The sequence below is a fragment of the Acomys minous genome, assembly GCF_964271855.1.
Source record: "Acomys minous genome assembly, chromosome: 2".
Classification (NCBI taxonomy): Eukaryota; Metazoa; Chordata; class Mammalia; order Rodentia; family Muridae; genus Acomys; species Acomys minous.
In genome coordinates this window covers 77337740-77352115 of record NC_140484.1, presented here as the reverse complement: position 1 = coordinate 77352115, position 14376 = coordinate 77337740, and the positions used below count along the sequence as shown (strand labels likewise).

The following is a 14376-nucleotide window of genomic DNA, read 5'->3' as shown; positions in this document are numbered from 1 at the left end:
ACTGTTCTAAAGTAAAAGGAAGTGACTTGTGGGGACTGTTAAAGAAGAACGATGCACGCAAGACACTTTACATATAAATAAGACAAGTGAGCACTCCAACGTTAGCTATGAGTATTTAATTTGGAGTAGTGGGGTGCACAGTGGTAAAGCAGGTAGGAAACAAAATGAGGAAAGAAACATGAGTCTTAGAGAACGCTGTGAAGACATACATGAGAAGGCAAGTTTGCAAGAGATTTAGAAATGGGTCATAATCAGTAGAAATTGTAGCCCAATTAAAATAGAGTTAGGAAACAGGCCTCCCAGGCACCCACGTCTTCCAGAGGGTAGATTTTACCTACATCAGTACAGGGGAAAGGAAAGACGGTGATGAGTTCTCTTTCAAATCCAATGACCCTGAAGCTCTCTCTGTGGTGCCTCTAAGAGAAAACAGGGCAGATAGCTGAGAAAGTGCACATCTCGGCTCAGTGCAAGAATCCACACTAAAGACAAAAATACAGAAGCCAAAAGATGAGTAATCACAAATACTACTGAGATTGCCCAGTGATGTCAAGCCAGAGGAGAAAACTCAGAAGACACATATATTTAGACGTGGGGGGACATCAAAGGAGAAGACCAAGATAAAAACATTAGAGCTGTGGCCAAGAAAATCAAGAGCACAAATTCTAAAGAGCCAAATGACAAGTTTCATGAGGGAACCGACCTACCAGTACTTTTAAGGGTAAAGAAAGACAAAGCAAACCAACAAACCTCAAACAGGGACAGAGAGATGGCTCAGCAGGCATTGCCATATAAGCCTGGCAACCTGATTCTGATCCCCAAAAGCATGTAGAGGTGAGTAAAGAGAAGCAAACTAATCCCACAGAGTTGTTCTCTGACCTCCACAGAGGTGTCATGGTGTGTGTACATTTCCACACACATCGCACAGGTACACCCGCACACACAGAGAAGCACAAACTTCCTGTTATGTATCCAAATTAAGAAAAATCATAAAGTCAGGCATAATAGTGCATGCTTGTAATCCCAGCACTCAGGGAGGCAGAGGCAGGCGGATCTCTGTGAGTTTGAAGCCAGCCTGGTCTATAAAGTGAGTCCAGGACAGCTAAGGCTACACAGAGAAACCCTGTCTCGATGATGATGACGGCGATGACAACGACGATGACCAAAAAAAGAACAGGCTGCAATTTGATTGTGAAGAGCTGTCATAGCTTGATGACAATTACACGTAAATAACCAAAAAAGTTGATTATAAAATATCTGAGATTCTGTTTGGGAGGAAGAGTCAAAGAGATGTTAGAAATAATACATGTGACACCAGCAAAACTTGTCAGCAAACAAGAGAGGGAAGCCAAATATGGTTGTTCATATCTCATATCTCAGCACTTGGGAGTCTGGGACAAGAGCACTGCTGTGAGTTCAAGGCCAGCCTGGACTACAGAGACTGACTCTGCCTTCAAGAAAAAAATAGTGGAGGGAGGACCTGATAACAAACAGAGCTTAGAGATTACTACATGGATGCTATCCAGAAACAACATAAAAGGACAGGGACAGGACTGCCTTTACACACTACCTAACTTCTCCCAGCAGAGGGCAGACCTCTTTCTTGCTCTATTTCTACTTTTTCCCTGGTAGTCTAGTGGTTAGGATTCAGCCTTCTCAATCTCTGCCTTGTCAGTGCCCCTGGAGCACTTACACACTTGACATCTGCACTGTGAAATGTGAAGGCTTGTGTTCCTTCACTTAGGAGCATCAAAACAAAGCCAATGATATGCACAGTAGAAGAATGGAGATAGATAACTGGTGATACTAGGTCAGTGACGCTAAAGAGAGAACAAAGAATGTCATCAAGGTTTTTTATTTCTGACTTAGGTAATGATCAGAAATAAACCTGGAAATGAGGGACCATAGTTCTGAACAAGCCGAGCTTGAGGCACCTATTTATCACCCCAAATGAGGCTGCACATGGTGCTCGGGAAAAAGATCTAGGTGAATGGTTTAAACCAGAAAGGCATATGAATATCAAATGAGCAGAAAACCCGAGGCATCTAGTATGAAGAGCAGCCACCAGGCCAGAATCTCCACAAACATGAGCCTAATAAACAGAAATGAGACTGGTCAAGGGAGTTCACACAAACTGAGCCAAAACAGAACTTCAAGGAGATAGAAGCAACAATGCAAAACACTACAGAAAAGTCAGGTAACACCAACGCTGGGATGTCCATCCTCTAACTTGTCTAACAAAACGGTCCCTTGCCCATTTGATCTCAGGGAAGCACGTATCTACCCAAAAGGAGTAAAGCAGAAGTAAGGACACTGAGCAGCTTCCGCTGGCCATTCTTCACACCCCAGAAGCTGGAGTTGTGCAAGCGAGGAAAGACTCTGAGCATCTAGAGAGAAGCAGCTAACGGAAAGGAGAGAGCTGAACAACATTCTTCAGCTCAAAGAGGGGAGATTCAGAAAGTAGAGGAATTCTCTGGACAGGTGAGGGGTCAGGTAACAGAATCAAGCAAAGGATAACTAGAGACAGGACAAGAAACCATTTCCACCAGTCTGCATGGTTTGCTTTACAGAGGAATTAAAGACCAGCTGCTAAGAGGTCTTATGTATCATGAGAGAGATACAGTGTACAGCTAGGTCTTAGAAATTGACAGAAGCTCAGCAACCTTCTGTCCTGATCACATCTCTTATTTTCTTTAGCTTGTATATCCCAGAAACAACCTAACCAAAATCACAATCTTCATTATCTATCAGTGAAACTTTACATACCGCAGCCTCTGAAATTACAGGGCCACATCAACATTTAATTTTTTTAAATCAAGATTGCATTAAGTTTGCTTATGCTTCTTACCACTAATCCTTCAATTCATCTACACTCACTGTGTACCAAGATACTGTACTAGATTGTTTAGCAAGATAGTTGTCAAGCAAGACTAAACAAACAACTGAACTAATACAAACCTAATTAGGGCAAAATCCATCCTGGGTCAACCCCACCCTCAATCACCATATCACGGACTAAAGGAAAAGGAAATCCCATTGAACTAACACAAAAGCTCCACTTTCTGCCACTTTTAGCCCCTCAACATGGTGGCATCTCACAAAGACACACAAGAGACTATTTACCTCTTCCCCCAGACAAAACAAAATAAGAGAATAAGAGCCAACTAAATAGTGCCTCAGAAAAACAAAACAAAAAACACAAGTCCCCTAAGTGCCACCAGAGATAGCTAATTCACTGAATGAGCAAGTAGGAGAGAAGCTAATGGTCAAAACCATTGACTGGCTCAACCTCTATAGCTGTGGTCTAAGTCATATCTGATCCTACCTTGATTTGCCTTCTAAGACTCTTTTTCACTATTAAACCTTAATTTATTTAATGACCTAAACTTAGTCACTGTATTTTTGAAGTTTTTTTATAGTTGACTATCACTATCACCTGAATAATAACATATATTAAAGCATTAAAATTATGCAATAATGGGGCTGGAGAGATGGCTCAGCAGCTAAGAGCACAGTCTGCTCAGCCAGAGGGTACTAAATTAAATTCCCAGCAACCACATGGTGGCTTACAACCATCTATACTGCAATCTGATGTTCTCTTCTGGCATGCAGGAGTACACATAGATAGAGTGCTCATACATAAAATAAATAAATAAAATATTTTTAAATTATGCAATATACTGCAATAAACTTAACTTCATATACTTGTGTCTGTTTTATATAATCTGAGTATTTCTGCTTGGAAAATATTAAACCGAGTCTATGGCTTAAGTCCTATATATCCTACTATATAGTTACATCAATTGTCTAAATTGATGACACCAAATAAAAGTCAAAAACACTTGCAACACTTTCATAACATCTTGTAAAATGAGTAACAGTATTTTCCCCTTGGAACAAAAAGAATGAGTTAGGAACATATAGCTCAAAATAAAGTCTACACCGCAGGAGCTATACACCTCCAGACATGAGGTTCGACAAGGATAAATCTTCATACAGCCCCACAAACAGGCAGCAACATCTCATGCCCCAGGGAAGACAATGACTGGTCCCAAACATTCTTTACCTGATTCCAAGACAAAGACAACACAGTAATTATATTGACTTCTTCTCATAGGAAACAGATAGCACAATATTGGTCTGATATGACTGACTGACCAGGAGTTGGGCTACTCTTCTGGGGACAAAGTGGTTTGTAAGATTCATCAAAACAATCACTATCTACTATCTTTGCCCGAAGGAGAATGGAATTTATTTCCCATGGGTGTGGGGAGCTGGCACAACAGCATGGCTCAACAGGTAAAGGCAGATAAATCTGAGTTTGATACCTGGGATCCACATGACAGAAGAAGAGAAATGACTCTCCCTACATGTCCTCTGACATTCACATACACACAAAATTAGTGAACAGAACGTTTAAAAAAATCACAGAATTCAGATGGACAACTATGTAGGTTGAGCATTTCTAGTCCAAAATGTGTGTGTGTGTGTGTGTGTGTGTGTGTGTGTGTGTGTGTGTGTGTGTATAAATGACATATAGTATAGTATACATGCATATACGTGCAGTGTGTATGTCCGTGCAGGTGCAGAGGCCACAGGATGTCAAAGGTCCTGCCATGTCCCCCTCTATGTACGCCTCGCCCGCCCTTTCTCAAAATAGTGCCTCATGTCACCCTGCTTTGTCTTGAAATAACTATATAGATCACACTGGGCCTCAAACCCAAAGCTCTACCTGCCTCTGCCTCCCCAGTGCTAGGACTAAATGCATTCACCACCATCCTCCTGGCATCTTCCTTATTCTTGTGAACCTAGAATTAGGCTAGGAGCCAGCAAGGCCCAGAGATCCATGTCTATTCCACATAGCGCCCATCCCCAAGATATCTCATTATATATAAACAAATACTCCAAATTCCAAAACCAAATCTGGAACCTCAAACACTTCTCATTCCAGTATTTCAGATAAAAAACAAACAAACAAACTCAATGTGTATCCACAATTTTAGAGAAAGAAATATATGAAATTTGAGTATCTAGATTCACAGATAGTACCTAAAGAGGAATTTGGTTTCTAAACTAACACTAGAAATAAGCATTTGCTTGAAAACAGTTGATCTTTTGAATCTGACTTTTGGGATACCAACTAATTTAATGAAGAATAACTAAGCTTTGAGAGATGATATTTGTGTGAATGGGTGAGTATTGTAAAACATATTAGAAGGATGAGGAAACAGTAAGAAAGATAAAGAACTCACATAGCAGTATGCCACACGAGGTCCAGAATGCAGCCATGACCAAACAGTAGCGTGCCCTTCACCTATTCCCTCACCTTCACTTCCACTGTGGAGGCCTTTTGGCCTATCCATACAAATCTGGCCACAGGCTCTGGCAGACAAACCCTACGTCTTGACCTTCTTACAAACTGAAATGCCTCCACCCCAACCTCTGACCTACTCCTTTACCTCAGAAGGATGAAGTAGGGACATGTAGGGGCTCTGGTGAGGGCAAAGAAAAATTATGCAGATTCTGCTGTGTGAGTTTTCAAAATCGTGAAAGTAGATTTATTCTATGGTCCTACATAATAACCCTGAAAACAAGGAAAAGGAAGATATCTAAAGCACAGATTCCCAACCCTGGTTGCACATCACAGTCATCTGGGAAACCAAGCCAAATCACCCAAACAGTGTTTATGTCCTAACTGCAGCGCAGAGAAGCAACGTCATTAGTCTACGGCACAGCCTGAGAGTTCCAAGTTTTTGTCAAGTGTAATGTTTTAATGACTCTACTTTTAAAGTGAAATCAGACTGAGACCAAAGCTGATTCCACTTTTTAAATCACCAAACCGTATGAGAAGCTCAAGAAGCCCCTCATAACTGCATTACGTTACTTAAGACAATCTTAACTGTGGAGATTGGTGGAGTGCCTGTACTGTATTGGGTTCAGAGTACTTATTTTTAGGTGTTATTTCCTACAAAATTCACAAAGGAAAACCTGTGATGTGATGGTGCACACCTTTAACCCCACCACTCAGGAGGCGGAGGCAGAGGCAGGTGCAGGATCACTGCAGGTTTAAGGCCAGCCTGGTCTACATAGCGATTTCCAGGTCAGCCAGAGCTATGTGGAGACAAAAACAAAAGCAAAAACAGAAGCAGAAATAAAATTTGAGAGAACTATGAAGTAAGTAGTCTGTCTAAAGCCAACAGCAATCAACCTTAAAACATTTCTGTTCATGATCTTTCATTAATAAAACAAAGCACCTTGCAACAACTGTAACCCAATGTTTCAACTGCAGCTCACACAAGAGCTTAAGTTTTCTCACAGTGAATGTCAACTGCCATGAAGACTACAATGGGTTTTAAAACTTAACAACAGCTATACTCACCCAGAAGCTTCTGGAAGTTTAATTGCTAATTTTAAATAAATCTTTGTTCATCTGTTTCCATTGTATTTCAGATGCATTTTTCCTATACTAATATAGTCTAGAGGGCCAGTGAAAAAGCTTAGCAGGTAAAGACGATTGCTGTGTAAGATTGACAACCTGAGTTCAATCCCTGGAACCCATTAAAGGAAAGAACTGTACCAAAAAAAAAAAAAATGAACACACATACACACACATACGCACGCACAGACAGACAGACAGACAGACAGACACACACACACACACACACACACACACACACACACACACACTCCTCTTTGGAGATGCTGACTCTCTGTGTTTCTAACTAACCTTTTTTAAACAAGGAATCCAAACTAGTGTAAAAATATTCTTGCTTTGAAACCTTTTTCTTTTACCGTGCCTTTAGAGCTAAAACATCTATTAGGAGTAACCAAGAGATCTTATTCCTAAGCAGATCCATAAAGTTTCACTATATGTCATACATTTATAAATGCATAAACCCAGGGTAAACCCACTAAATCTTAAGTGGGTTAAGAATGATGTTAAGTCATCTCTCCACACTCCACATGGCATGCTTGACAGTCAAACCAGACCAACTCCTCAGTTTCAGTAAGACAAAGTCTCTCTGCACATTCAACCTCACAATGTGATCTCACTAAAACCAGCCCAGATGAAGAGCCCCCATTTGTGTTTTTTGTTTTCCAGTGAAAGGACAATTTAGAATCTTCCCATAGCCTAGGTCTGGTCTGACCCAATTTTGATCAACTCTACTTTGACTAAGTCTTGGTCATCTCCCTAAAGTATGAGGACACTAAATGGAAGAGTATATAAATACTTAGCAAAGGAAAGCCTGTGGAGTCAGAAAAGAGTGATACCTTGTAGGCAGGGTACATTTTAAGTCAAAGTTTCTGTGAGTTGCTGTTCCCCTTCCTCTACTAGAAGTCTTGTCTAGGTAGGGGGAGTCAGTCCTCTTCAGTCTCTACGGCCCCTGCTACTTGGAGTCTGTGCTAGGGTAAAGATAGAGCAGAGATCGAGACTGTCTAACCAATACCTGACCCAACTCAAGACCTACCCCATGGGAGAGCCGACCCCTGAAAAAAGACCAACAGAGCCAACTAACCAGGGCCCAGAGGGCCTTGCTGAGACTAAAGCACCAACCAAGAATCATGCACGCACTGGATCGAGGCCCCTACACAGATGTAGCTGTTGGGCAGCTCAGGCTTCATGTGGGTCCTGTATCTGACATGGACTTTGTTTCTAGTTTTTTGTTGTTTTTTTTAAATCAAAATCCCCCTGGCAGAACTGCCTTGCCAGGCCACAGGGGAAGAGGACATGCTCAGTCTTCATGTGACTTGAAGAGCTAGTTGGATGCAAAGGGAGACTCCCCTTTTCTGAGCAATAGGGGAGGGAGGAGAGCAGCGAGGGAGGGAGGGTGGGACCATGAGGAGAGGGAGGATGGGGCTACCACCAGGATGTAAAGTGGATAAACAAACAAAAAAAAGTGATGTTCTTTACATAATCTATAAAGCACATGACACTGTGCATATCTGCCTTATACTACGGTAAGGAACATAGAATAGCCCCCTGTGCAGGGCAAACTGCAGGCGTTGTGTACTCCTCACATAAGACAGGCACAAACACACAGACACATGCAACCAACATTTACCCAAGTCCAAGAGAAAAAAATTCAATGCAAACCACACACACACTTCTACTTGTATTTGAACAATGGAAGAATAAATCATACAAGTTAGAGAGAAAGAACAGAATGTAAGGATTGGAGAAAATGCTAAACTTTTATACATCATACTTTGCAGAGGTGACTTCAAGTCACAAATTATACTTTTCACATAATAGTGCAATAAAAGTAAATTTTAGATAGCAATCTCTTAAAATCAAAAGCAAAGCAGGATTTTAACTTTATATTCAGTTAACAACGAAACCCACACTGGGAATTACTCCAAGTGACTTTCAAACACAGTAATGGACCCCACCCTCCCTCACGGGATCTAGACTGTTTCAAATGCTCCTTGTTAGCAGCAGCACTGGATTATTACTGCGATACAGTATGATAAGGAACAAGAATCCACATGCTGTAAAAAGGACCTCCTGTGAAGGAGAAAGGAGACACAGGGGTTAATCCAACAGAATTACACAAATACCCCTAAAACCCATAACTAGGATTTAAACTCATGATCTAGCTTTAAAACCATACATCCCTAGAGTGTGGTATCTCAGTACTAACTGCACTGAGGACCCAGTATCCCTTAAACAAACTGGATGAATCCAGATATGGTATAATATCCAAAATAAGCCAGAACATCCTAACTTCTTACATCCTGGTTTGATATTGCCAACAACATGTATTATGTCAAAGGGACGTATCCTATTGGCCAAAAATGACCAGAAATTTAAGGATCAAGGAGGCTTAGGAGTAGCCAAGTGTGGCAGCACATGCCCCAGTACCTGGGAAGACAAGTCAGAGAGACTGCCTAAGCTCATGAGTAAAGGGAAACTCTAAAATGGCAGGGGGTGAGGGTAAGTAATTATAACATTATGATTTAGAGAAAATATATTAATCCTATGAGTTCATAATGTTATAAAAACTAATCACATTAAGAAATCAATTATTTTTAAAATTGGGAGATAAAGAGAGTGTATTAAGCATGTACTCTTTATTCTTTGGTTTTTTGAGACAGGGTTTCTCTGTGTAATAGCTCTGGCTGTCCTAGACTCATTTTGTAGAACAGGCTGGCCTCTAACTCAGTGATCCGCCTGCCTCTGCCTCCTGAGTGCTGGGATTACAGGCATGTGCCACCGTGCCTGGCAAGCATTTACTCTTTTTTTCACAACATACACACTAGGGTAAGCAAAGAACTGAAGAGGACAAGAGTCTCTGTAGAAGTGCTCACAGCTAAAACATACAAAAATGAATGCCAGAAGTAGTGTCATCATTCTTCAGCCCTTAATGAATTAGTGGAATGGGGAATAATTACCAATGACTGCCAATATTACAAAAGACACAGCCAAAGAGAACAGATACCCTGAGGGAGCTTTACAGAACCACTGACACAAGGGAACTTCACCATAAAAGGGAGGCAACATTTTTATAAGAAATAAGGATAAAGAACCATTTCAACTGAGGCTCATGAATACATCACAAAAAGACTATAGAAATCTCCAGAACAGAAGTCTTCAAAACATGACCATGCAATGCAGAAGCTAGTATTAAACACTTACAAAGAAATATGTACAGATGAACAATAATTGTGATAAGTTTAACAGTTTCATTGAAGCTGTTCTTTCTTTTTTAAGATGGAAGCATTTAAAATTTTTTATAATTATTTACTTATTGTATGTGCTCATATGTGAACACATGTGGTACAGAGTCAGTTAGCTCCTTCTAGCATGTGGGTTCCAGGGATGGAACTTAGACTGACAGCTAGTGCTTACCCACCGTGCCATCTCACTGTTTAGTTTCATTTTTCTAATATTTCATATGTACTCCACATTAACTCACAACAGTTTGAAATTCTATTTCATCACTGGTGTGTGTGTGTGTGTGTGTGTGTGTGTGTGTGTGTGTGTGTGTGTGTGTGTGTGTGTGTGTGTGTGTGTAAGTCTAGGATAACTTGCTGCAAGTGATTTTACCCACTGAGTCATCTTGCCAGCCTCAGTTTGAAATTTTTAAAACTTTGTCTTTTTAAACACAAATAATCTCAAAAACACTCATAGCATAAACAGTCCACTCAACACATAAATTACAAGAGGAAAAAATAAAAAATTATGAGAGAACTAAGTGACTAATCAATCCAAAAACAATTTAGGACTTTATTCAATACTAATAAATGCAAATTGTAAAATATTATGAAACACACACTCACATAATATAGATGATGTTACAAAATCCATCTTAAGTTTCTTAGGTGGATAATAAAACACAAGACAGATACTGAACTAGTAATGAAGCAAACACTCTTGGGATTTACTTCAAGTCAGTAGGAAGAAAGGCAATGGTTATTAAATAAGAATAGCCACCAAATGGTAACTAGCAAAGCTGAGAATCAGGCACATGTGGGTTCAATATACTCACCTCACAAGGAAACGTTTTCACAATGCTCAGCTAGTTTTGTTATTTAAACATAACTAAGAGAAGAAAACAGAAGCACCACAAGAGTTCCATGAAAAATGCTACATGCTTTCATTAAAGGAGCTACTACTTCCAAACACAGGGTTAGGGATACTTTAATACAGAAGTAGCTAAAAAAAAAAAAAAAAATTTATTTTTATATGGTATTCTGCCTACATGTGTACCAACAGGCCACAAAAATGCACTAGATCTCATTATAGTTATTTGCCACCATGCTGGGAATTGAACTCAGGACCTTTGGAAGAACAGCCAGTACTCTTAACCTCTGAGCAATCTCTCCAGCCCCCAGGAGTAGCTTTTAAAGTAGGTCTTGAGGAATTATGTGCCCTGGACTCACAGAGAAGAGAAGGTGGGACAGGCAGTAAAGTGTGGGGCAAAAGTTAAGAGGCAGCAGTGGGCAAGAGGCTGAGGACGACGATGCTACCAGATCTCATCAGGCACTGTATTAAGTAAGCACTTTACAGATGTTTCTCACTTACTCATGGTATTGATCATATGAGGAAAGCTTTTCTTCCCTCATTTGAGGCAGGGTCTCGCTATATCCCAGGCTGACCTGGATATCACTCTGATGCCCTGGCTGGCCTCAAACTTAGTGATCCTCCTATCCCAACCTCTTACTCTTACAGGAGTAAGCCACCATACTAAACAAGAAAGTATTACTATTATACCAGGATCAGAAAATAAAACTCAATTAAGAGAGAAAAAGCCAACCATACTACAATACCCAGACCTAAGAAACTAAAGATCAAGGAGGATCCTAGGTAGAATGCTTAATTCTCATTCAGAATGGCAAATAGAATAGACTCCGAAGCAGTTGAAGAGAAAGAACAGGAAGGGAGCCTACCATAGAAGTCCTCTGAAAGACTCCAACCAGCAAGGGATCAAAGCAGATGCTGAGACTCACAACCAAACCTGGAGGGGACAGGAGCTCCACAAGAGATCAACGGAGCCAACAAATCTGGGCCGAGGAGGGCGTGCTGCAGAGACTGATGCACCAACCAAGGACCATGCGTGGTGAGGACCTAGACCCCCTGCTCAGATGTAGTAGATAGGTAGCACAGTTTTCTTGTGGGTCCCATAATATGAGGAGTAAGGACTACTTCTGACATGGACTCTGGCCCCCACACATTGATCACTTGTCCCTAGTGGGACAGCCTTGCCAGGCCACAGAGGAAGAGGATACAGACAGTCCAGATGAGACTTGACAGGCTGAGTCCCTATGTTAGGGGAGGAGGGCTCCCTGTTCTGAAGACTAGGGGAGGGAGAGGGTACAATGGAGGAAGGGTGGGATTGGGAGGCAATGAGGGAGGGGGCTACAATCAGGATGTAAAGTAAAACCATTTTAAAAATTTTAAAGAAAATAAAAATTATTTTTAAAAGGGGGAAGGGGGAAGAGTCCTTTGCCACAGACCTCTTACCCTTTGGTCATCCCTTTGGCTGTACTCTGCTGCTTCCCAACATAAAGGGACTGCATCATGAGGAAGCTTAAATGTTAAGCTGTAATGCATTCTGTATGTAGCAGGAAAGGCAATAACAATTGTTCAGACGTAACTGCAAGTAAACCCTAAGAAGTCTAATCTGGCAGCAATACAAACTCAAAATTAGCAGTGGCAGAGCTTACAAATGAGGATGGTAGGATGACTACTGCAATTATATAACTACGATACAAGGCCAGAGCTAGGAGCTGGAAGTGCATGCTAACGAGCTAACAAATGTCTTTCCTCAAAATAACTCCCTTATCTTACCAGAAGCCTTGCCTCCCAGGCCACATCTCTTTTCTCAGCTACTCCATCAACTGTAGAAATGGCAGTTTTTCAGTCAGTGCCCTAGCCCAAGGATCCCACCATGAGACAATGACCCTTAGGTGTATGGTCTGCCTAGAACAGAGTCATTACCTCCCCAGGTTTAAGACAGTCACTTGACAGTAGAACACTGTGTATCTATCTGGCAGCTGGGCCAGCCTAAGCTTCGTGCTAATGACACACATATGAACCAGGCCCCTTCACATGTGAACCATGGGCAACTCACTAAGGACCCAAATACAAAATGCAGCATTATATTCCATTTGCACTGTAACATTAAAGATAATTATGCCTTATGTAACTTGGAGGAGTATATTTCAGAATTTTCCAAATGTTACCAGGTTCCTGCTTGGAACCTTATCTGATTCACCAACAAAAACGATGAGACTAGGATGACACCTGGAAACCTGCAAGGTCACTTGATAACTCCAGGACTAGAAAGAATAGCTCAGTAATCAAGTGAAGAAATGAAGAGCAGCACAGCCTATGCCCAAGAACTCTCAAACCACACAGGGTATGAGGAATGGCTCCAACAGCCTGTTTAATCTCTGCACTCTGAGTGTCTGGGTCCAAAGGAAGGTACTCTAGTGGCTTCAGTTGACAGCAAGGACCTGTGTTATCCCACCCATCATTTCTGAGACATATACAAGGTACTAGTTTCCTCAACCTTCCTAATGCTTCAACCCTCGTGTTGCAATGACTCCCAACCATAAAATTATTTTCGTTGCTACTTTACAACTGTAACTTTGCTCCTGTTATGAATCGCAATGTAAATATCTTTGGAGACAGAGGTTTGCTAAAGGGGTTGCAACCTACAGGTTAAGAACCACTGTTCTACACTAAGCCTTCCTCACACTTTCTCTTTTAATGCTCAATGAAACCACGTAGAACTGCAGGCCAGGTCTGCGGCTCACTAGTACAGAATGCCAATATCCAAAGGAAATTTTAAGACATGAGTAACAACAAGTCCTCTTTCTCAGAGCTGCTGTAAACATTTTGTTTTGTTTTGGTTTGGTTTGGTTTTGGTTTTTCAAGACAGGGTTTCTCTGTGTAGCCTTGGCAGTCCTGGCCTCGCTTTGTGGACCAGGCTGACCTCGAACTCACAGCAATCCCCTGCCTCTGCCTCCCGAGTGCTGGGATTAAAGGCGTGCGCCACCATCACCCAGCTTGTAAAATTTTTTAATCGGCCTTGAAATCACTTTGTGAATAATCTGGCTCAACACAGACACACACACAAAGTAGTCTCATGATTACGTTTGTTTTTAAGTCTTACTTACGTGTATAGGTGTTTTCCCTACACATATCCATGTATGCCTAGGGGCCATGAAGGCCAGAAGAGGGCATCAGATCCGCTGGGACTGGAGCTGCAAACAGTGTGAGGCACCATGTGGGTGCTAGAAATTAAACCAGGTCTTTTTAGAAGAGCAGCCAGTGCTCTTAGCCCCTGAGCCATTTTTGCAGTCCCATGATTATGTTTCTTAATGCTTCCCCAAACCAGATAGCTATGCCTTATTCTTAATGATTAGAAGAATGCCAAGAGTTAAAATGTACTGATCTGACGATAAGCGCCAACATTCCTTTTAGTAGGAGCAGATACAAACAAAGTTACTGTCTGAGCAGCCCAATGGAATCTTCTAAAGCATGAATTATTTGTTTGTGGATGTACTGTTTGCTCCATCTGAGCTTGACAATTGGAGGGAAGAAGCAACAGATGTTCAGTGACTGGCCAGTTCCTCCAGGCACTGCCTCAGTGCCGGCACAGAACAATGGCTTCTACACAGACAAGAACAATCACACACAACAAAAGACTCAAGATAGTCCCATGTGCTCTCTGCAAAAATGTTTGTTATAAAAAAAAGTAATCTGAAGAACAGCAAATGAACAATTAGTAACAGAGCAAACAATTTTTGAAGGAAGAGGCAACAGATGACAGGTTTTTTTCTTTTTAATGACTTCTCTTCCACTACTATAAAAAAGGTTTGGAATGTTTTTGTTTTGAGTATGTGGAAACTATTAGGTCATTGTTTTCC

The 14376-nt window shown here is 41.2% G+C and overlaps 1 protein-coding gene across 2 annotated transcripts in view; it reads right to left on the bottom strand.

Moving 5' to 3' along the window:
• USP31 (ubiquitin specific peptidase 31) overlaps positions 1–14376 on the bottom strand; it is a 61867-nt gene that overhangs the window by 38054 nt on the left and 9437 nt on the right. The window lies entirely within an intron of this gene.